This window comes from Agelaius phoeniceus, unplaced genomic scaffold, assembly GCF_051311805.1.
Source record: "Agelaius phoeniceus isolate bAgePho1 unplaced genomic scaffold, bAgePho1.hap1 Scaffold_289, whole genome shotgun sequence".
Lineage (NCBI taxonomy): Eukaryota > Metazoa > Chordata > Aves > Passeriformes > Icteridae > Agelaius > Agelaius phoeniceus.
Window position 1 is genome coordinate 75,913 of NW_027509925.1, and position 21,588 is coordinate 97,500.

Here is a 21,588-nt window from a genome sequence, read left to right on the forward strand (position 1 = left end):
ACAAATCCATCTCTCTCCTTTTGGATATTCAATTCCAAATCTATTACCACTTTTTCCTAAGTTTCTTGTAATCCAATAATTTACTCCATTTTGCCTACAGGTTCTTAATTTGGATGGGTTATAACAGTGGCTGTTGACATAGGTGTGTGTAATTAAAGAGGAACTTTGGTATCTTTCCACGTGATGCTTTCTGCAGCATTTGTGACACAATCTTCTGGTATCCCGAAAGGGAAAAGAGAACAAATGAGTGCCAGAAGCAGGAATAACAGAGGTCCAGTATGGCTTATACTCCCATCTCCCAGGCCTGTGAGGTTGCAGCCCACAGCAGGTGTATTTGATCTTCTCGGTGGCAAAATACAGAGGCCAATCTGGTCTTGCCCTCTATTTCCTTGTCACTTTCTCTTAACTAATTTCCAGGCAAATTGGTTTCGACACCCTTTAACTGTGGTCTCTTACCATTCTTCAGGTATCTCTCATTCAACAGGCAGTAATAATTCCCATCCACAAAGCTAAGTTATTACTTTAACACTTTTTGCAATAAGAGCATAAATGTTGTGAACTACAATACTAATTATTCTCACAATTCAAGCATTTACTTATAACCCAGCTAGCATGTCCAGTATTGGAATGAATCAAATAAAGTTTACTGATGGAAATGGTAATTCCCCTTCTCCCTGTACAATTCTCAGGCTAAGGTCGGAACACAAAAACAGTCTTGATCCTTCTATCTGGAGTATTCCTCCCCTAAGGAGATGTTTTATTCAGGCCGTGCTTGAAACCAGTGGTATAAGCATTGTCTTACTTCTGAATTCAGTGTTATTCTTTGTACATTTCTTGGATCATTTTGCTTTTTCCAAACTATTACCGCTCAGTCCCTATTGGAAAGTCAGTTTGGTATCACCCGGTTTAAATGTGATAGTCCATTGATTCTGCTGGCATGAATTCACCCTTTTTCCGTGATTCTGATTGTTGCTTCGGTAGTACCTGGATAGGACTTCTTAATAGCATAGTAATAAAAGTAAGATAATACTGCATTAACTTTTACCATTCACTTTTCTTCCAAACTTTCTGGGTTTAGCTAAAAGCTTTTTCCACAGCAGCCTCTTCTTCTTCTATCCAGCTGTGCTAATAGCTGCAGAGGCAAATTCTTCTTTTTGTGAGTTACAGTTAGTTAAATAAGAAAAGCTAGACCAATTTTAACACTAGATGTATCACATCTATTGCTTTTTACTTTTTGGGCAGCATTTAATTGTTTTAGCCTTACAAACCCATTCTTCAGGAAAAAAAACCAAAAACCAAAAAACTTCTTTTTAACAGCAAACAAAACATACAAAAGAAAAGACCAAAAATCTTCTTACTTAAGAAAAACAAACCACTTTGTGAGGTTTGGAGAGTCAGCAATCTCTGCTTTGATTTTATCTTTTAGTGCTAGCCCCCTCCCGCTCTTTTCACGGCCTTGCTGTCAATGCCGTGCTGCCACTTGGCTGCAGGGCCGGAGCAGGGGAGAACAGCCACGGGCATGGGGACCCTGGGGGCAGCCTTGGGTCCCTTTTGCCCTCTCTCTCTCTCCTTCTCTCTCTCTCTTTCCTTCTCTCTCTCGGCCCACTTACCGGGGCCGACGCTGCCATCCTCGACTCGGGACCCCGGCAGTCTGGGAGCCCCCCTGGCAGTTCCGCCACGGAGCCAGCCCGCTCCTGCCCGGCAAACCCGTGTGTCCCCTGCTGCCAGCCCCGCCGCCGGGCCACCTCCATGGATCGGTGCCTGCTGCAGCCTCCGAGACCCCGCCGCTCGTAGGGAGCGGTCAGACACCTCCCAACCTTGACAACCCCAAACTTGGTGTCCCCAGGTGCTCCTGACATTCTTTTCCTTTCTCTAGTCAACTTATCCTCTTTTCCCTTCAAGGAGGGCCTGTTCTGCTAAACCCTTTCTGGACCTCAGTTCAGCATTGAATAACCTCCTAACAATTGTGTGTTAAGACACTTCCCTGCCTTTCATGCAAAAACCCCACATTCACACTTCTGCTCTCTTCTAGCACCAAAATGTCATCACTTCACATTCTAACATCTCAGAGTTTGCTAACCACCTCCCTACTTCAACTTCTCTTTCTTCTCTTCTTACCTGTTTTTTTTTTTTTTTTTTAATTCAACAGACCTCAGATGGTACGAGGTGAACCTAACTAAATTACTTCCAAAAGTAGGCTTACAACTTTCTTTTACTAGGATTGCAGTAGCTGTTAAATACCTACTGGCTAGCTGTGGCTTACTAACATCTTTGATATATAAGCTACTAGATACTTTTTTACTCTTCCTTACTCTTGAATTAAAATTTTATGAGCTACTCCATTTTCTGTATTTATGTATAAATGATAAAGGATTTTTCTAACAAAGGTAAGCTTAAAGCTGGTACTTAGGCTAGTTTTAACTTAACTCTTTTAATTTAACAATATCTTCTTTGGTCTGTTTTATATCATCTCCTTCTGTCAATTTTTTTCATACACGAATTTTGCTACTTGTGCGTACCCCTCAATCTATAATCTATAATATTTCAATAATCTAGGTAATTTTCTGATCTCTCTCTTTGAAGAGGGAGGGAGAATGAATAAAATTCTTGCAATTTTCTCATGGTTGGTTTTCTAGCTACTTTTATTTATTAAGTGTCTAAGATATTTTACCACTGGGTAGTGAGTCTGAGTTCTTTTATTAACCTCCCTTTAATCTTATACTAGTCTATAACTGCCATCAGACTTTACTGGGGGGAAAGGGATATTATGAGGAAACATACAAGTTTCTAATGCCCCATCCTTTATTAGTCCTTCTATGACTGGCTTCAAATCTTCCCGTCCTTCTAAAGATACAGGATACTGACGTACATGTATGGGACAATCTCGTCTCTCAATTGTAACCCTTATGGCGTCAATATTTAATCCTCCCCTATTTCCTTCTCCAGCTCAAACTTCTTTGTTGATTTTTTTTTCTTCATCCTCTTGGCCTAATTTTAAAACTCTAGCTGTCATTTTCCCATTTTCTGATATAACTCCTATTCTTAATTGCACTTGTAAGACTCTTCCCAATAAATTGCTACCTGCCCCTGGGACCAATAAGACATCTCCCATCCAAATTCTAGTTTCTTCCCTCAATTACTACATCTTTAATGACCAGAAATGTAAAACTTTCTCTTTTTGCCCCTGTTACTTTCACTATATGTTTGCTCACACTATAACTTTTTGGAATATTTAACAGGCAGGTTCTCTCTGCCCCTGTGTCTATTACAAATTCCAGTTCTTCTTCTTGGGGACCCACTTTTAAAGTTATCACAGGCTCCAGATGGTATTTGTCCCCCCCAAAAAATTAGAGCTTATGACCTCCCTATTCCTCCTCTGTGCCCATCTCTTTAAAGATTTTCAGATCTTCTGCTTACTTAGGACCATTTTCCTATTTCTCTTAAGTTTGTTTATCTATTTAGCTGAAGTTTCTTCTTTCCCTTCTAAAAGCTGTCCCTTAAAAACTTTTTTTTTCCTGCATTTCGCCTTTGATATGCTGTCTCATTTATTCCTTTGATTATGTAATTACGATAATTATTCACGTGTTTACTCCCCTCCTTATTATTTTTACCCCACTCAGGAGGTACAGTTGGCATTTTGTCTTCTCTGGGGGTCCCCACAGATTATCTTTTTTCCTAAGCTTTTATTTCAGCTGCTCTGATTGCCTTTCTTCCTGAGAAAAATATTATTTTCATTACAGACCTCATCTCTTCTCAAATATAAATGTTTGGACCTAAAAATTGGTCTAATTGTTCAGCTATGCCTATGGGATCCTCCAAATATCCCTTTTATTTATTTCTTAAAATTTCAGACCTCAGACGAAGTCAAAGGAGCATTCACAAACCCTGGTCCGCCCCCTCCTATGGGAACCTCTTTTAATGGAAATAGACCAATCCCTTTATCCCATTCTTTTTGGATTTTTATCTTCTATAGCTTTTCTCCCGTATTTTTAGGATGAATCAGGAGAGGGCTTTCTTTTACCAGAACTTTTAGTGTTTCGATAAGGTGATTCCTTTAGAGAGTTCCGCTGAGCAGCCGGAGCTGTGGTTACCAAGGGAACGGAGCTCAGGGCAGGACGGGGGAACTCGGCACAGCTCAGGGTCTCGGTCCTCCAAAGGCGGGGTCTGCAGCCGGGATCGTCCCAGGGGCTGTTCCGGTGCAGACCGAGCTGCAGCGTGGATCGGCCCCACATGGCTCACGGCGGCTGATTCGGCAGAGACAAAACCGGCGACGGACCCCGGCTGCAGCGGCGGGAGCCGAGCAGAGTCAGGGCAGCCGGGGATGGGACAGACGGGACCCCCCCTCGGTGCGGTCAGCGCGGTACCCACGGTGCACACGGCAGGAGGGACCCCCCGCCCCTTGCGCCGGCACGGCCAGCGGAGCGGCCGCGGGCCAGGCGGCCGGGACCGGGACAGACAGACCGGGACAGACGGACTGTGCCGGAGCCGACACAGAGGCTGGGGCAGCCGCGAACGAGTGGGGGAACAAACGGGAATGGATGAGGTAATATTTCTATAAGCAAGATTGAAATGAAAGCGAGCTTTGAGATCCCTCAGTTACTGAACAACAGGAAAACAACGGTGTGGCCAGCTGAAGGTAATCCCCTTTGATGAAACAACACCTTCTGCCTGCAGACAGCTCCAAGGGGCCGAGCAGACCCTACTAGCTTGGCAGAAGGGGTCCAAAGAGGAGCTTTTAGGGTTTAAAATGTAACACAGTATGGTAATGTAGTGATTCTTATAGGCCGTATGGAAATGCTATAGCATTTGTGTATTGTACTAGATTGGTTAGTGAGAAGTAGAATATTCAACACAGAAGATGATTTATTATATTGTAATGGGAACTTCACTCTCTTGACCTTTTACTCACTTACCCCTTTTTACTCTTATGCTTTTGCTCTCTTACCTTTTTACGCTCTTACCCTCTCATCGTCTCAACCCCTCTCTTCTCTCAGGCCTGCTCTGAGCTGTGGCTGGCAGCTCCCAGCAGGCCCCTGCACCCAGGCCCTTTGCAATAAACCCCAAGTTCCAAAAGGCCCCTGCCCCCGGGCCCTTTGCAATAAACCCCAAGTTCCACAACCCGGCTTCAGAGATCACTCGTCCCGACCGTGCTACCCCCGATGCTCCTACAGGTAGAAACTCACTCACTAGTAAGGAAAAATCTTTCCAAAGCATTTTTTTCTATTTTTATCCTCCGAGTATTCCAACTTCTTTTGCTAAATTTCTACAGATTGGAGTTCAAATTACCATTTCTGACCAGTGCAGAGACAAATGATGAAACATTCCTGAGTTATTCTTACTCTTCAACTTATGGAAGTAGCCAGCACTCAATTTGCATGATCTAACCAAAGTAGCCATTTCACAGAAAAGCACTTTCTATAGCAATATTGAAAAACTATAGATTGAGGTAAAACCATCAAGTTTCTGCCCTCACTGCTGCAAAGTCACATGTTTGAAGACCATCCCACTGAATTTTCTAAAGATGTGTGAATGTGTCATCTGGACCACAGGAGATAAAGCAGGGTTAAAACGCTGGCTGAGCAAAACTGAAGTTAACAAACACAAGGTTCATCAACCTTGTAATAGAAGCTTGCAGAAACCTATCAACGCTTATCCAATAAAGCCCTGTGGCACTTTGTTCTTCCCACTCCTCCCAAATCTCCATCTGTCTGAGCCAGCATCAGCAGGAAATTTTGCACGGAAGCTTGCCAGATAAAATAGCTATATCATCTGCCATTAGTTTTAGAGAGTTATTCAAAAATAGATTAAAAATTATATATTATTTTTTAGCTGTGTCCTAAGTTAGGGATGGGCCAAGTCTTGTGTCTTTGTCTCACAGAAAGGTGGTTCATGTATCCTTTAATATCATATGTGCAAATATTTCCAATCTGCATTCTGCCTTATCAGAAGGCTAATTAATTACTTTATTATAGTATATTACATTACATCTAAACTGAATCTGCCAAGTACTCAAGCCTGCACACACCACACACTACTCGTTACTGTCACCCAACAGACCCAACACACACACACACTTGGCCCCGACAGGCCAAGGAAACAAAACACCATCACTTTGGGTGAACAATCTCCACGTTGCATTCTACTTCAGCACAAACAGAGGCACAGCAAATGAGATAAGAATTGTTTTTCCTTCATCTGAGGTTCAGAGAATGTGAATCCCAGAAATATTCTTGGGAAGAATTGTACCTTGCTTTTCTCTGTGAAGAGAAATGCGGTGACAGGTGCACCCTGGCCTCCAGGGCAAAGAATCACGGAATGGTTTGGGTGGGAAGGGACCTTGAGGTTTATCTTTGCTTTATCCAACACTTCAACAGGCAAGAGGGGGCTCATCTGCTTCAGAGCTGCTTGCTTTTCTCACACCTTTCACAAGCAAAGCCTGAAGCAAACCCTCCCAAGTTGCCCTATCGACCAGGGGACCCCTTAGCACTCGGTGACACTGCCAGCAAAACCTCAAACTTTTACTCACACAGGGACGAGGCCGTGCACTCAGTCGTAACCCAGATTCACTTTTTCCAACAGTAGCCTCGAACTTCCTTTGTTCTCTCTGCAGGCCTTTTTGCAAGCACACCGATTAACAGACTACACAAGTTTCACCAGCAGACTTCAGCTAAATCCAAAATTGGTTTCTACCCCGAGTAAAATTTCCAACCCCCTGTTCCAACCTGCGATGTTTGGAATTTTAAGAGGTGGCAGCCCACTCGAGATCAAAGGTCCCGGGCAGGGTGCAGGCCCACGGACACAGATGCCATCCCTTTTCCAAGGGAAACTAAACTCATCACCCCAGTTTCCTTACATCAGTTTGCCGAAGACGTTCACCGCTCCCAAGTCACTCAGAGTTCTCGTTGGCTGCAGACTCGGTCTTGGAGTTACGGAGTTACGCTTCCTCCTAACAGTCACCTCCTCACCTCAGCCCCCTGCTGCTGCGTCCCTTTCTCCACCCCTAACCCTACTCTATTTTCCAGCCCGCCCTTGCTCCATCCCTCACTCCGCTCTTAACCCGTCCCACCACACTTCCCGCTCCATCCGTTACTTCACCCACCGCCCACCCGTGAGTCCCCTGCAGCAGCACGCAGGAGCTCGAACCCTCGGAGGACGGCGCAGCTCTCGCAGCAGGACAACACCCAAGCGAGACAGGCAGGGACAACGTCTGTGGGCTGCAGGGTGTCACAAGGGGCTGCGGGCTGAGGGGAGGGGGCTGGAGAGTGACACAGAGGATGGGGGGAGCTGAGAGGCAGAAGGGGGCGTTAGGAGCAACTGGGAGGCTCCAGGGTGGCACAGAGATGCTGAGAGGCTGGGAGTGGGGAAATTGAGGGTGACAAAAAGAGAGTGAGGGGAAGCAGATGCCTTGAGGGGCAAAGTGGGGGCTGCTTGAGGGTGACAGGTGAACCACCCCTCACACCACCCCTAACCAGGTGGAGAGTGCACGGTGGAGGCCAGGGGGCCGAGGGACAATGTCAAAGGTTTCGGGGTGGCACGCAGACATTGCGGGCTGAGGAGGGGGAGGCTTGACAGATGGAGAGCTCACACTGAGGGTTAGGGGTACAAAAGACACAGGGTACCAGGTAGGGTTAGGGTACAGGTGCAGCAGCCCTCAACCCAACCCCAAGGTCACCCTAAAGAGCACCCTTAGGACCCCAGTTTTCCCCAACAGCAGCACAAGGCAGTAACCCCAATGCTGGGACATCCCCAGAACTCTCCCAGCAGCTGCAGGCAGCAACCCTAATAAAAAGGTAGCAATGATGTTTGTGGTCTAGAGAGTGACAGGTAGGAGTTGGGTGCTGAGCAGTTTTTTAGGGTTTTTTTTTTTAGGGTTTTTCTCATGGCTTTAAAAGGATATTTTAGGGCTTTTTTGGAGGAGTTTTCCAGGAATTTTCTGGTAACGTTTAGGATACTTTTAGGGCTTTTTCAGGGCTTTTAAAAGATTTTGTTAGGGTATTTTAAGGACTTCCTTAGTACTTTTAAGAATTGTTTGGGGGGGGATTTGGGTATTCTTGGGGTTTTTTTAGGACTATTGAGGGTATGTGGAGGACTTTTTAGGGTTAGGGTATTTTTAGGGTTTTTGAGGAAATTTTTAGGTTATTTAGGATCTTATCAGGGTATTTTAAGGATTTTGGGGTATTGTTTGAGCTCTTTTTGGACTATTTAGGGTATATTTAGGGATTTCTCAAGGTTCTTTGGGGATTTTTAGGGTTTTTTTAAAAGTAGGATATTTCCAGTGTATTCTAACAGCATTCTGAGGCTGTTTTTAGGTTTTCATGGGGTTTTTAGGACATTTTGAAGATTAGGAGGTTTTCAGGGAATTTTTAGGTTTTTTTAGGGTCTTTTCATGGCACAACACATGGAGGCTGAGGGGCAGCTTGAGGGGCACTGTGGGGGCCTGAGGGTGACAGAGGCTGGGAGCTGAGGGAGGAACAGGGAGAGGAGACAGCGGGTGACACACAGAGATGCTGAGGGTGGCAGGGGCAGCTGTAGGGTGACACAGAGAAGCTGGGGGCTGAGGGGCAAAGGAGAGGGGTCAAGGGTGACACACAGGAGCTGAGGGCTGGGGGGCAGAGGGACCGGTTGAGGGGTAAAGGGAGAGGGCTTGAGGGCTGGACAGTCCAGTGGAGATCAGGGGTACAGGGTACAGCTGTACCACCCCTCACCCCAGCCCTAACCTCAGCCTAAGCAGCCCCCCTAAAAACAGCCTTTTCCCCCAACAGCAGCACAACACAGCAGCCCTAACAGCGAGACCAGACAGCAACCCTCACACAGCAGCACAATGACAGAACCCTCAGAGGACAACAGACCCACTGCAAAAAGGTAGGGATGACATCTGTGGGCTAGACAGCAAGAGGTAGAGTTCGGAGACTGAGCACGTCTTTGTGAGGTTTCTTTCCAGGACTTTTAAAGGTATTTAGGAGATTTTGGAAGGGACTTTTCTGGGACTACTTAGGGTATTGTTGGGGCTTTTTCAAAGCCATTTTATGAGTCTTTAGCATATTTGGAAGATTACGGTCAGGGTCAGAGAAAACACCCTCCGAAAAGGCAGAGTTTTAGGACTGCAGGGGAACGCTTTAGCAAGGGGCCAGCAGCGGCACAGCGGGTCGGGTCCCACGCTGCCTGTCCGAAGGCTGTAAGTTTTAGACCCAGCTAAGTTGTTGTGGTTAGGGTTAGATGCTCTCAGCTTTGGTCTGGGAGAACTTCTGCACAGAAAAACTCACCCCCCGCATATCCCGACGCCAGTTTGCAGGAGGTGCTCGGCACTGCCAGGGCAGCCCGAGTTCTCGGCGGGGGCAGCTTTGCTCCCGGAGAAATCCTGCACTGGCCCTCTTCCCCGTAAAGCCAAACTCACCCCCGCTGCGCGTCGACGTCCGTTCGCAGGAGGCACGTGGCACTCCAAGGGCGGCGAGAGTTCTCGGCGTCGGCAGCCGCGGTCCGTGAGAAATCGTTCTCTGCAGTTTTGGAGGCCGAATCACAGTTTCGGCCACGGGCACACAGAGAGGAAAGATGGTTAATTTCCTTAGAAAGGAAAGTCTGGCACCCCATGGTTTAAGGGGCAGACGAAGGGCTGTGCAGGGGAAGGAACTCCTCACAGGACCTTTCTTCACCTCAAGCCCACTCCAAGGTTTAGCAGCCCCCGTGTGCCCAGCTGCTTTCAGAGGGTTACCCAGGCACACCCGCACAGGGAGCTGCTAGTCCAGAGGGGCTAACAGGGGCATCCCAAGGGTCCCTCCAGGAACTACGGTCGGAGCATCCAGCACGGACTAGGGAGCAGCCAGACCCACCCGGGCACGGAGCAACACTTTGAGAAAACGCCAAGGGAAGAGCCCTTTTGCCAAGGGGCAGCATCTGAGCAGGCCAGGCAGCATGTGGGGCTCCAGGAGAGGGCTTTCAACTTTCCCCTTTTACTGTGTCAGTCCCTCCCCAGGGCCCCCAGACCCTCCACAGCACTCCCAGACAGGAGAGGAGTTATTAGGAGAAAAAGGGTTTAGAAAAAAGGGAAAAAGCTTCCTTTTCCTTTATTCTTTCTGTTCAAACTGGGAGGAAGTCTGCTTCCCCTGCAATTTTAATGGTCTCAGTTGAAAGAACCCCTGCCTTTTTTATGCTGTCAGGGGTGTTAATTGACAGGGAGTCCTCATTTTCTATTATTTTCCAGTTTAAGTAGAAGGGGAAAATCTTGCCAATGTTTCTTATGGGTTTGAATTAAGGGTAGCCAGCCCCTTTTTGTTGTCCTGAGGCCTAAATTGAGGGAGAAGCCCAGCTATCCCTCCATAAGAGTTTGAACTGAGGGAAAAATCCCTCTTTTTTCATCACTGGAGAGATTTAAAGTGATGAAAACCCCTCTTTTCCCAGTATTAAGGAGAATAAATTAAAGGGCAGAAGCTATTTATTTGCTATTGTATTAGTTTCAGTAGAGGTAACTGCCCCATTTCCTCTGTTTAAGGGGTGCACTGGAAGGAAGCTCTGCCTTTTTCAGCATTTTAAGGGTTTAAAACTACATTTCACGGCCCTTCTTTCTGTGCCATAGGACCAAGTATCTCAGAGCAGGGTGAGCCTGGCATACACTTAACCCTTACACTGCCTGGGAAGCTTTTATTTTTCTTATTTTTACTTATAATGTAGATAGGCCTAATTAGAGGTCCCAAGGAGACTTAGACTATTCATATCATAAGCATTCTTTTCCACCCAGCATAGTCATACATGAAGTACTACTTAGTAGCCACTAAGGAATAATTATGTAAGTTAACAGCAAATTGCCCAATTTATCTAGTTATGCTGCCTAAACAGAAACTTTTATTTCTTATCAGTTTCCTGCCCTTTTACTCCAAGTAGTTGTTGCAAAAAAAGAAAGCACTGTTATTTTTCTGAAGAGTTTTCTTCTATAACAAGCCCTTTACTCCCCTTGACTTCAAGTCAGAGGAGCCAAACAGCAGCAGCTGCTCTGAGGGTTTTTATACCCGGTGGGATCAGCCCCCTCCCTTTTCCCGGGTGCCACGGGAACGAGAGGCGGGCACCATCAGGGGTATATTAACCCCAGCCTTTGCTCAGGGCCTTCATTCCCCCTCTGGGAGGTGCTGGGATAAAAGCTCTCCTCTCATTTCAGTCAAGAGGCTCTTTCAGCTTATTTCAGCTTGTTTTCAGCAGGTGTTTCTGGGTATCTAAAGCAACAGAGGCTTTGAAGATACTGTGAAGAAAACAGCATAGAATACAGGGCGTATTTAAGTTCATGATTTTGGGTTTTGTGTTTAGGGGTGGTGAAGTGCATTTGTAATTTCTGGTTTTGTTCTGATTTTGTTTTGTATTTTTTTTTTTTAGGAGGAGTGCAGCTTCCAGAGGCTCCAGGTTGTGTTAATTACAACACTTTTTTCAGCAGATTCGTTGTGTCACAGGAGGGATCTGCCCAGCGTCCAAGATGATGTTTGAGATTGAGGCTTCAGGTGAGTTGAGGATTGTGACTAGGAGAGGGAGGCTGAGCAGGTATCCAGTTAGGAGTTATTGTTGGGGGGGTGGTTTTGAAGGCAGCAGGGTGAGAAAGGGTGTTTATTTGAGCCCCCCACCCAAGGCCTTTTAGAAGCCGAGCAGAGGCATTCCCACGTCTTACAGCACACAAGGTCATCCACTGCACTCACAGGAATGCCATTTAACTTTGCCTTTCTCTAACCCAGGTGCCACTCACAATAATGGCCATAGCCTTGGAATCAGGATGAAGCAGGAGCCTGAAGGAGCCAGGCACACTCAGGAGAGGGCAAGTAGCTGACTTGCTGGGATTTGGCCCACATACCTCTGTACTCATACTTTGGTTTTGTTTTTCTTTATTGTAGCTGACCGAGAGGCTAACAGGCGATCACGGGGCCCTCCGAGGCAGACTCATTTCAGGCGCAACGTGGATCCACATCACCGATCATCCAAAAGATAAGTCAGGGCCACGGCCTGGAGATGGGATGATGGGAGAGTAGTGGGTTGGGAGTTCCTGGGACAGATTTAAAAATTAGCAGAGGGAAAAGCAATCTTCTCCAAGGGGCCTCTTAGGACAGCTAAAGGGAGAGGCTCTCCTTTTGATGGCAGCTTTCAGGCAGGCAGCGCAGAACAGTTCCGGTCCACGTCGTGTTGTCCGGTGTACCATGTTACCTAGCGTGTCTTTGGGGTCCCTTTTGCCTTTTCCCCTCGAGACCCTCACCACAAGCATAATGTGTTGTTTGTTGTCCCCCTGTTTGTCACGTTCCGTGTCACGGGTGTCTGCACATATTTGTGCCGGAGCTGCTCTGCCCTGCCCTGCCGCATAGCCTGCTGCAACAGGACAAGTCCCATGGACTTGCAGTTTGTGGGGTGTTGCCAGACTCTAGATGATATTCCTAGATAGACAGAAGATATTTGGAGCTGTGAAGTTATCCCACAGCCCTTTGACTTTTGTCCTCACTTTCTTTCAGACGCAGAAGGATAAAATCCAGGGAAAAATCCATCCACCCATCCTGAGTGAGGAGGTTCCCCCGAGCAGGTCAGTCACCGTTTGTCTCTGCAGGGGGAGTGTAAAGTGTGACTTTGTTACAGCACTGTTCTTTTTCTTTTCAGGAGGTAAAGCTGGATATCAGCAGTCAAGATGAGGTGGGCAAGGTGAGCATTGAGTAGCGTACAGAAGCAGTTAGTTGTTATTGCTCGAGTCTCACTTTCCGGTGCAACTCTAAGCATCCGTTCCTGTTTCTGCGCTTTAGGCAATCCACTCGGAGTACGCCGAGCCCCAGTCACCAACCGGCAGACGCACCGGGTGTGCCGCTCTCTCGAGCCCTGCGGAAGAATCATGGGACTCGTTGATGAAGCCTCTGCCTTTTCTATATAAAGGTGTCACCAGGGTAGCCTTGGGCACGGGCCGAGGAGTCAGGAGTCACGGTGAGTCGGGGAAGTAGGGAGGAGGAGCTAGGGTCCACTCAGGTTTCAGCAATGCCACATGACCTCGTCTCCTTTTAACCCAGGCTTACCCCGTGACAATGGCATCAACCTCGGAGCGCAGCCGAAGGGTGCGGCCCCAGGAGCCAGGCATTCTTAGGAGAACGGTGAGTAGCAGAATTGTTGGGTTTTGGCCAGTGTGCTGCAAACATCATGCATTTATATTTGGATTTCTTTCATGTAGTTGACTAAGAAACAACAGGGAGTTGTTGAACAACAGTGCCAGCAGGAACTTCCCAGATGTTGAGGCTGCCTTCTTTTGCACCTGACACGGATAGGCATCCCCAGATGTCCGAGAGATAAGTAGAGGGCTACAACCCACAGAGGGGATGAAAGCGGGGCGCAGGGTAGGGACCCACCGGGAGGGGTTTTTGAGTCTTCTTTGGAGATGGGGGTGTCCATGAAGCGGACACCTTAGGCCCCATAAAAGGAAAGCCTGACTTTTCATCACAGCGCTGAGGTGTGCAGGGCAGAGCAGTCCCGGTGTGTATCGTGTCCCTTGTCTTTTGTGTATTATGTGTTGTTTGCATATGTCATGTCTTTTACCTTAGGCCTTGGTGGGGCCTGTCAGAAACCCTGGCATCATTGTTAGCATCTGTGATCTCTGCATTCCTTGGCCTGGCACCCATGCCATAGAACTTTTGACTCGGGAGCTCAGACAGGCATCAGACTCTCTTGTCTCTTTAGAAGCATCCGGTCAGCTGTCTTTTCAGGTCTTGTTCTGAGCTGTATGGACAGCTATGTCCCGCCAGGATCCATTATGGCGGACTAGGACGTGAAAGAACATGAGGGCAGGTAGAGGCTTCTGGCTGTATGATTCTTGGGCATCCATCTTTGCAGTTCTTGGAATAAATCATTCAGTTAGCATCTTCTTCCTCCAGGTTTCTCTGAGCCTCATCAGCTCACCATCGGTCTCACCTCGGTCATCTCCTTTTGCATCTTCTCAGTCCTCGCAGCCATTTTCCTTGCCAGGAGATTTCTGTCCGTGTCGTGTTCCCGTTGTTTGTCACGTCCCGTCCCGTGTCACGGGTGTCAGCACACACATTTGTGCCGGAGCTGCTCTGCCCTGCCACATAGCCTGGTGCAATAGGAGAAGTCCCGGGGACTTGAAGTTTGTAATGCGGGGTGTAGTTGGACTCTAGATGGACACAAGATATCTGGAGCTCTTAAGTTATCCTGCAACAGTTTGACTCTTGTCCTAACCTTTTTTCAGATTCAGATGGATTAAATGTGTGGCAGAGGGCCCCATCCTGGGTGAGTGGTTTCCCCTGAGCAGGTGAGGCACCATTTGTCTCTGCAACAGAAGTGTATGTGGTGACTCTGTTACAGCTCTGTTCTTTCTTTCTTTTTAGGAACTAAGTCTGGATACCAGCAGTCAAGGTGAGCAGTGGAGAGAAGTAGCTGTTATTGCTCCAGTCTCAGTTTCTGGTGCTGCTCTAAGCTTCCATTCTCTTTTTTGTGCTTTAGGCAATCCACTTGGAGCCTGCCAAGCCCCCGTCACCAGCCGGCCGATGCACCGGGTTCCCTGCACGTGTGAGCCCTGCGGATGCATTACAGGACCTGGTGATGAAACCCTGAACTCTATTTAAAGGTGCCATCCAGGTGGCCTTCAGCAGCTGCCGAGGAGTTGCAGTGAGTAGGCGAAGTAGGGAGGAGGAGCCAGGTTCCACTCAGGTTTCAGCCATGCCAAATCACCTCGTCTCCTCTTAACCCAGGCACCCCCTGTGACGACAGCCTCGGTCTCCGAGCGTGCCCGAAGCGTGCGGCCCGAGCAGCTGAGCATTCTTAGGAGCATGGGTGAGTAGCAGACTTGTGGGGTTTTGGCCGATGGGCTGCCAAGATCGGGCACTGATGTTTGGTTTTCTTTAATACAGCTGTCTAAGAGACAACAGCCCGGTGACAGCAGGACCTTCCCAGCTGACGAAGTGGCCTTTCTTCGCACCGGAGACCGGCATCCCCAGATGTCCGAGAGATAAGTAGAGGGCCACGACCCACAGAGGGAATGAAAGCAGGGTGCTGGTTTGGGAATTACTGGGAGGGGTTTTTGAGTCTGCTTTGGAGGTGGGGGGTGTCCATGAAGCGGCACCTTAGGCCCCATAAAAGGAAAGCCTGACTTTTCATCACAGCGCTGAGGTGTGCAGGGCAGAGCAGTCCCGGTGTGTATCGTGTCCCTTGTCTTTTGTGTATTATGTGTTGTTTGCATATGTCATGTCTTTTACCTTAGGCCTTGGTGGGGCCTGTCAGAAACGCTGGCATCATTGTTAGCATCTGTGATCTCTGCATTCCTTGGCCTGGCACCCATGCCATAGAACTTTTGACTCGGGAGCTCAGACAGGCATCAGACTCTCTTGTCTCTTTAGAAGCATCCGGTCAGCTGTCTTTTCAGGTCTTGTTCTGAGCTGTATGGACAGCTATGTCCCGCCAGGATCCATTAAGGCAGACTTGGACTTGTAAGAACGTGAGGGCAGGTAGAGGCTTCTGACCGTAGGATTCTCGGGCATCCATCTTTGCAGTTCTTGGAATAAATCATTCAGTTAGCATCTTCTTCCTTCAGTGTTTTCTGAGCCTTGTCAGCTTGCCATCGGTCTCACCTCGGTCATCTCATTTGGCATCTTCTCAGTCCTTGCAGTCATCCTTCTTGCCCAGAGATTTCTGTCTGTGTTGTGTGCCCATTGTTTGTCACGTCCTGTCTGTCCCGTGTCACGGGTGTCAGCACACACATTTGTGCCGGAGCTGCTCTGCCCTGCCGCATAGCCTGGTGTAATAGGAGAAGCCCCGGGGAGTTGAAGGTTGTAATGTGGGCTGTACTTGGACTCTAGATGCTATTCCTATGTTGACCTAAGGTGTTTGTATCTTTTGAGTTATCCTGCAGGTGTTTGACATATGTTCTAACTTTCTTTCAGGTGCAGATGCATTGCATCCATGGCAGAGCACCCCATCCCGGGTGAGGGGGTTCCCCATAGCAGGTCAGTCACCATTTGTCTGTGCAGGGGGAGTGTCAAGTGTGACCCTATTACAGCGCTGTTTTTGGTCTTTATTTTTAGGAAGTATAGCTGGATCTCAGCAGTCAAGTTCAAAAGGGTAAGGTGAGCAGTAGCCTTTCTTGTTGCTGAGGTCTGAATTCCAAGGGGGCAAGTCTAAGTCTCCATTCTCGTTTTTGTGCCTTAGGCAATCCACTCGGAGCACGCCAAGCTCCCATCCCCACCCGGCCGACGGACCGAATTTTTCACCCTGATGAGCCCTGTCTTCCGGGTAGCAGTCAGGAACCACCGAGGAGTTGCGGTGAGTCAGGGAAGTAGGGAGGAGGACCAAGGGTCCAGTCAGTTTTCAGCAATGCCACATCGCCTCCTGTCTTCTTAACCCAGGTGTACCCCACGCCGACGGCGTTGGCCTCCGAGCGTTCCTGAAGCGTGCCACCTGAGGAGCCGGGCCTTCTTAGGAGAAGGGTGAGTAGCAGACTTGTGGGGTTTTGGCCGACGGGCTGCCAAGATCAGGCACTGATGTTTCGTTTTCTTTAATATAGCTGTCTAAGAGACACCAGCCCGGTGCCAGCAGGACCTTCCCAGCCGGCGAGGCGGCCTTTCTTCGCACCCAACACGGACCGGCATCCCCAGATGTCCGAGAGATAAGTAGAGGGCTCCGACCCACAGAGGGGATGAAAGCAAGGTGCTGGGTTGGGACTCCTGGGATCGGGGAGGGGAGGTCTTGAGTTGGCTCTGGAGATGAGAGTAGCCAAGAATTGGCCCCTTAGGCCCCCTAAAAGCAAAGTCTCACTTTGGATCACAGTGCTGAGGTGCACAGGGCAGAGCAGTCCCGGTGTGTATCGTGTCACTTGTCTACCGTGCGTTATGTCTTGGTTGGGTGTCTCATGTCTTTTATCTTAGCCCTTTGAGGGGCCTATCAGAAACCTCGGCAGTATTCTTAGCAGCCACGATCTCCACGTTTCTTTGGCCCGGCACCCAGGCCATAAAACTTTTGACTCGGGAGCTCAGACAGGCATCAGAATTGCAACTCTTTGTAAGCATCCAGTCAGATGTCTTTTCAGGTCTTGTTCTGAGCTGTATGGACAGCTGCACCCTGCAAGGTTCTCCTATGGTGGATTAGGACTTGTAAGAATGTGAGGGCAGGTAGAGGCTTCTGACCGTAGGGCTCCTGTGTATTCATCTTTGCAGTTCTTGGACTAAAACGTTCAGTTTAGCATCTTCCTTCTCCAGGGCACTCTGAGCCTTATCAGCTCGCCATCGGTCTGTCTTACCTTGGTCATCTCATTTGGCATCTTCTCAGTCCTCGCAGTCATCCTTCTTGCCTAGAGATTTCTGTCTGTGTCTTGTGCCCATTGTTTGTCGTGTCCCGTGTCACGGGTGTCAGCACACACATTTGTGCCGGAGCTGCTCTGCCCTGCCGCATAGCCTAGTGTAATAGGAGAAGCCCCGGGGAGTTGAAAGTTGTAATGTGGGCTGTACTTGGACTCTAGATGCTATTCCTAGGTTGACATAAGGTGTTTGCAGCTTTTGAGTTATCGTGCATGTGTTTGACATATGTTCTACCTTTCTTTCAGGTGCAGATGAATTTTCAGGTGCAGATGAATTACATCTGTGGCAGAGGGTTATGGTTACGAGGTGCCAGGCCTTCTTAGGAGAACGGTGAGTAGCAGACTTGTGTGGTTTTGGCCGATGTGGTGCCAAGGTCAGGTGTTGATGTTTGGTTTTCTTTAATATAGCTGTCTAAGAGACAACAGCCCGGTGACAGCACAACTTCCCAGCCGGCGAGGCGGCCTTTCTTCGCACCCGACACGGACCGGCATCCCCAGATGTCCGAGAGATAAGTAGAGGGCCACGACCCACAGAGGGAATGAAAGCGAGGTGCTGGGTCGGCACTCCTGGGATGGGGGAGGTTTTGAGTTGGCTATGGAGACGAGGGTAGCCAAGAAGTGGCCCCTTAGGCCCCCTAAAAGCAAAATCTCACTTTTGATCACCGTGCTGAGGTGAGCAGGGCAGAGCAGTCCCGGTGTATATTGTGTCACTTGTCTGTTGTGCATTATGTCTTGTTTAGCTGTCTCATGTCTTTTATCTTAGCCCTTTGAGGGGCCTACCAGAAACCTTGGCACCAGTCTTAGCATCTGTGCTCTCAGCGTTCCTTGGCCTGGCACCCATGCCATAGAACTTTTGACTCGGGAGCTCAGACTCTCATCTCTTTTTATAAGCATCCAGTCAGCTGTTTTTTCAGGTCTTGTTCTGAGCTGTATGGACAGCTATACCCCGCCAGGATCCATTATGGCGGACTAGGACTTGTAAGAATGTGAGGGCAGGTACAGGCTTCTGGCCGTAGGATTCTTGGGCATCCATCTTTGCAGTTCTTGGAATAAATCATTCAGTTAGCATCTTTTACCTCCAGTGTTCTCTGAGCCTCATCAGCCCACCATCAGTTTCACCTCGGTCATCTCCTTTTGCATTCTCTCAGTCCTCACAGCCATTTTCCTTGCCAGGAGATTTCTGTCCATGTCGCGTCCCCGTCGTCTGTCACGTCCCGTGTCACGGGTGTCAGCACACACATTTGTGCCGGAGCTGCTCTGCCCTGCCGCGTAGCCCGGTGCAATAGGAGAAGTCCCGGGGACTTGAAGTTTGTAATGTGGGGTGTAGTTGGACTCTAGATGGGATTTGTAGATGGACACAAGATATCTGGAGCTCTTAAGTTATCCTGCAACAGTTTGACTCTTGTCCTAACCTTTTTTCAGATTCAGATGGATTAAATGTGTGCCAGAGGGCCCCATCCCGGGTGAGTGGTTTCCCCCAAGCAGGTGAGGCACTACTTGTTTCTGTAGAGGAAGCATAAATGGTGGCTGTTACAGCATTGTTCTTTGTCTCTCTTTTTAGGAAGTTAAAGCCGAGAGCAGCAGTCAAGGCCGAGTGGGCGAGGTGAGCATTGACTAGTGTACAGAAGCAATTGTTATTGCTGAGGTCTCAGTTTCTGGTGCAGCTTTAAGCATCTCTTTTTTTTTTTTTTAATTTTAGGTGGTCCGCTTGCAATCTATCCTAGCCGAGCATATCTGTGCCAGGTGGGTGCGAGCTTAAGGTATCGGTGTGGCATATTTGTCAGATTTGGGAGGTTGTGTTTTCACAGTATCTCAGCATGCTTTTCTGCTTTGTTACTTTGCAGGTGCTGTTGCTGCCCTAGGTACGCCAAGGAACAGAGGAGGGCAGGTGAGTCGGCGTTTAGGCAGGCTGACTCATAGGTGAATGTTATGAAGCAGCATGCTAAGTATGTACCTTTTCTCTTTGCAGGTATCTTCTGGCCAGCCTCCGGAGTCAAATCAAGATTTGAGGTGAGCCGGGGGAGTGGTGCGGAGGAGTCCCGGGGATTACTGTTGTTGAGGGCAATAGTCACCTTTTCTGTTTTGTCTTAGGTACCCTGAGGAGGCTCTTACCCAAAGCTTAGAAACGGCAACACCGAAGCACACGCGGAGAACATCTCAACGTCCACGTGCGACCGAGGATGGATTTTGTCCGCTCCTCTTCCAAAAGCTAAGTGTCGGGGCCAGTGGTTTGGAGAAGGGGAAAAACCTTTACTATCACAGGGGGCAATTTCATGTCAGCTTAGCGGAGAGGTCTGTATCGGGACAGGCTCTCTGGAAGTAAAGGGAGAGGGTTTCTCCTCAGCCTCACCAGAGCCTTTGCCGGGCAGGGCAGTTCCAACCCATCTCCACGTTCTCGGGAACTTTGCGTTGTCCGCCTTCCTCGGCCCGACGTCGTCACGGATCTTTTCCCCGAGGAGCTCGCCTTCAGGTCCGGAGCTACGGCCACGGTCACCCGGCAGTCGGCTTCCTTCTCTAGGCTCGCTGAGCCTCTCGAGCATCCTCTTAACTGCTTTGGCACTAACTTCTTTTAAGGAGTTATGTTTCATCATCACGTGCCATCATCATAGGGCTTTCTTTCCTTTGGCATCATCGGCCTCTGGCTCATCTTGCGCTATGAATCTCGGGTCCATAAGTTGAAAGTGCTAGGCAGTTTACTCGTGTCTCTGTTATGCCATCCGTGTCTATGTTGTGTCATCCGTGTTATGTAGTCTGTGTCTATTGTCTTCCGTGTCATAGGCCTTTGTTACATCTCGATGCTTTACAGGCACTATTTTGTGCCATATAGGCAGTATTTTACTCACATTCCTTCCCAGATATAGCTTATTCTAGCATCTTTACATTTTTACTCTTTGAGACAGGAAAGGATTACAAGATTTTCTCATCCATCTTCCTTCTCACTACCAGCTTTGGTAGTGGTTTTTTTTCCATGCCATTATCTTGGACTTCTAGAGGGAGCGTCTTACACCCTCCTCAAGTGACTGCAGTTGTTCTGTAGGTTCCATCTTCTCAAAGGCTATGGGGCCCAACAATTAATCTTCCACAGAGTTATCTCAAGTCTTGGCTTATATTGTGTGTACCTATGTTGGCTTGTATTGTGTGTAGCTATATTGCATGTACCTTTGTTGGCTTATATTGTATAGGCTTATATTGTATATACTTATATTGCGTGTACCTGTGTTGGCTTGTATTGTGTGTAGCTATATTGCATGTACCTTTGTTGGCTTATATTGTATAGGCTTATATTGTATATACTTATATTGCGTGTACCTCTGTTGGCTTGTATTGTATAGGCTTATATTGTATATACTTATATTGCGTGTACCTGTGTCGGCTTGTATTGTGTCTACTTACACTGTATGTACACTTGCACTGTATGCGTTTGCTTATATTCTATGTACTTATAATATACCACTTATGATTGGAGCTGCCCTGCCCTGGCATGTAGTCATAGTTAGGTAGAACAGTTGTAAAAACTTTACTGTTCATCTGTCTTTTATGGCATATTGGGTAGAAAATTTATTGGTCCAGAGTGGGGAAAATTCCTAGCTGTCAGCCACAAGTTGACCAATTCCTGTCGTCTCACAGGTCCTCGAGGCTACCGATTTCCCCAGAATCTACCATTCGACGTCAAGGAGTGGCAGCCAGAAGACGCGTCGAAGCACGTTCTTCAGCATCTTGAGTAAGGGCCATAGCGAGCCTGTAAGCAGGAAGAGTGTGTGAGCGTGTGTGAGAGCACATGACTGTGTGTGTCTGTGTCCACTCGTCTCTGTGTGTGTGAGCACATGCTGACTAGTTTTAACCTTGTGTATGTGACTTTTGCTTTTCAGGTTTTGTAATTCATTTTTAAATTTAGAATAAAAAATCCCCAGCGGGGGGGGTTTTTTTTTCCCCCCCGGCTGGGTTTTTTTTTCCTCGGTCCCGGTCGGTCTGAGAGGCGACGTTCATCGCCAAAGTTTGGGCACAGACCATCCAGGGACCGGGGTTTTTGTCAGGCAGGAGGATTTTATTGGAGGCTCCCGGGAACCGCGTTCCCGAGGAGCGGCGCGAATGCGTGCCGGGGGTTAGCAGAGCAGTTGAGGTGTGAGTCAGTGTGGGTTTGTGTGTAAGCTGAAGGAGGTGTGTGTGTATGTGTGTGTTGAAGGGTTGTAACCTTATATGACTTTTGCTTTTCAGGTTTTGTAATTCATTTTTAAATTTAGAATAAAAAATCCCCAGCCGGGGGGTTTTTTTTTTTTTCCCCCCGGCTGGGT

General features: G+C 48.1%; 1 long non-coding RNA gene across 1 annotated transcript; it reads left to right on the top strand.

The window, feature by feature from the left end:
* The first annotated feature begins 11,399 nt into the window (after positions 1–11,399).
* On the top strand, positions 11,400–14,185 carry LOC143693114 (uncharacterized). The gene is made up of 5 exons (XR_013180602.1): positions 11,400–12,538; positions 12,613–12,654; positions 12,753–12,927; positions 13,011–13,091; positions 13,169–14,185. It is a non-coding gene; the product is annotated as an uncharacterized LOC143693114 (long non-coding RNA).
* Positions 14,186–21,588: the final 7,403 nt, after the last annotated feature.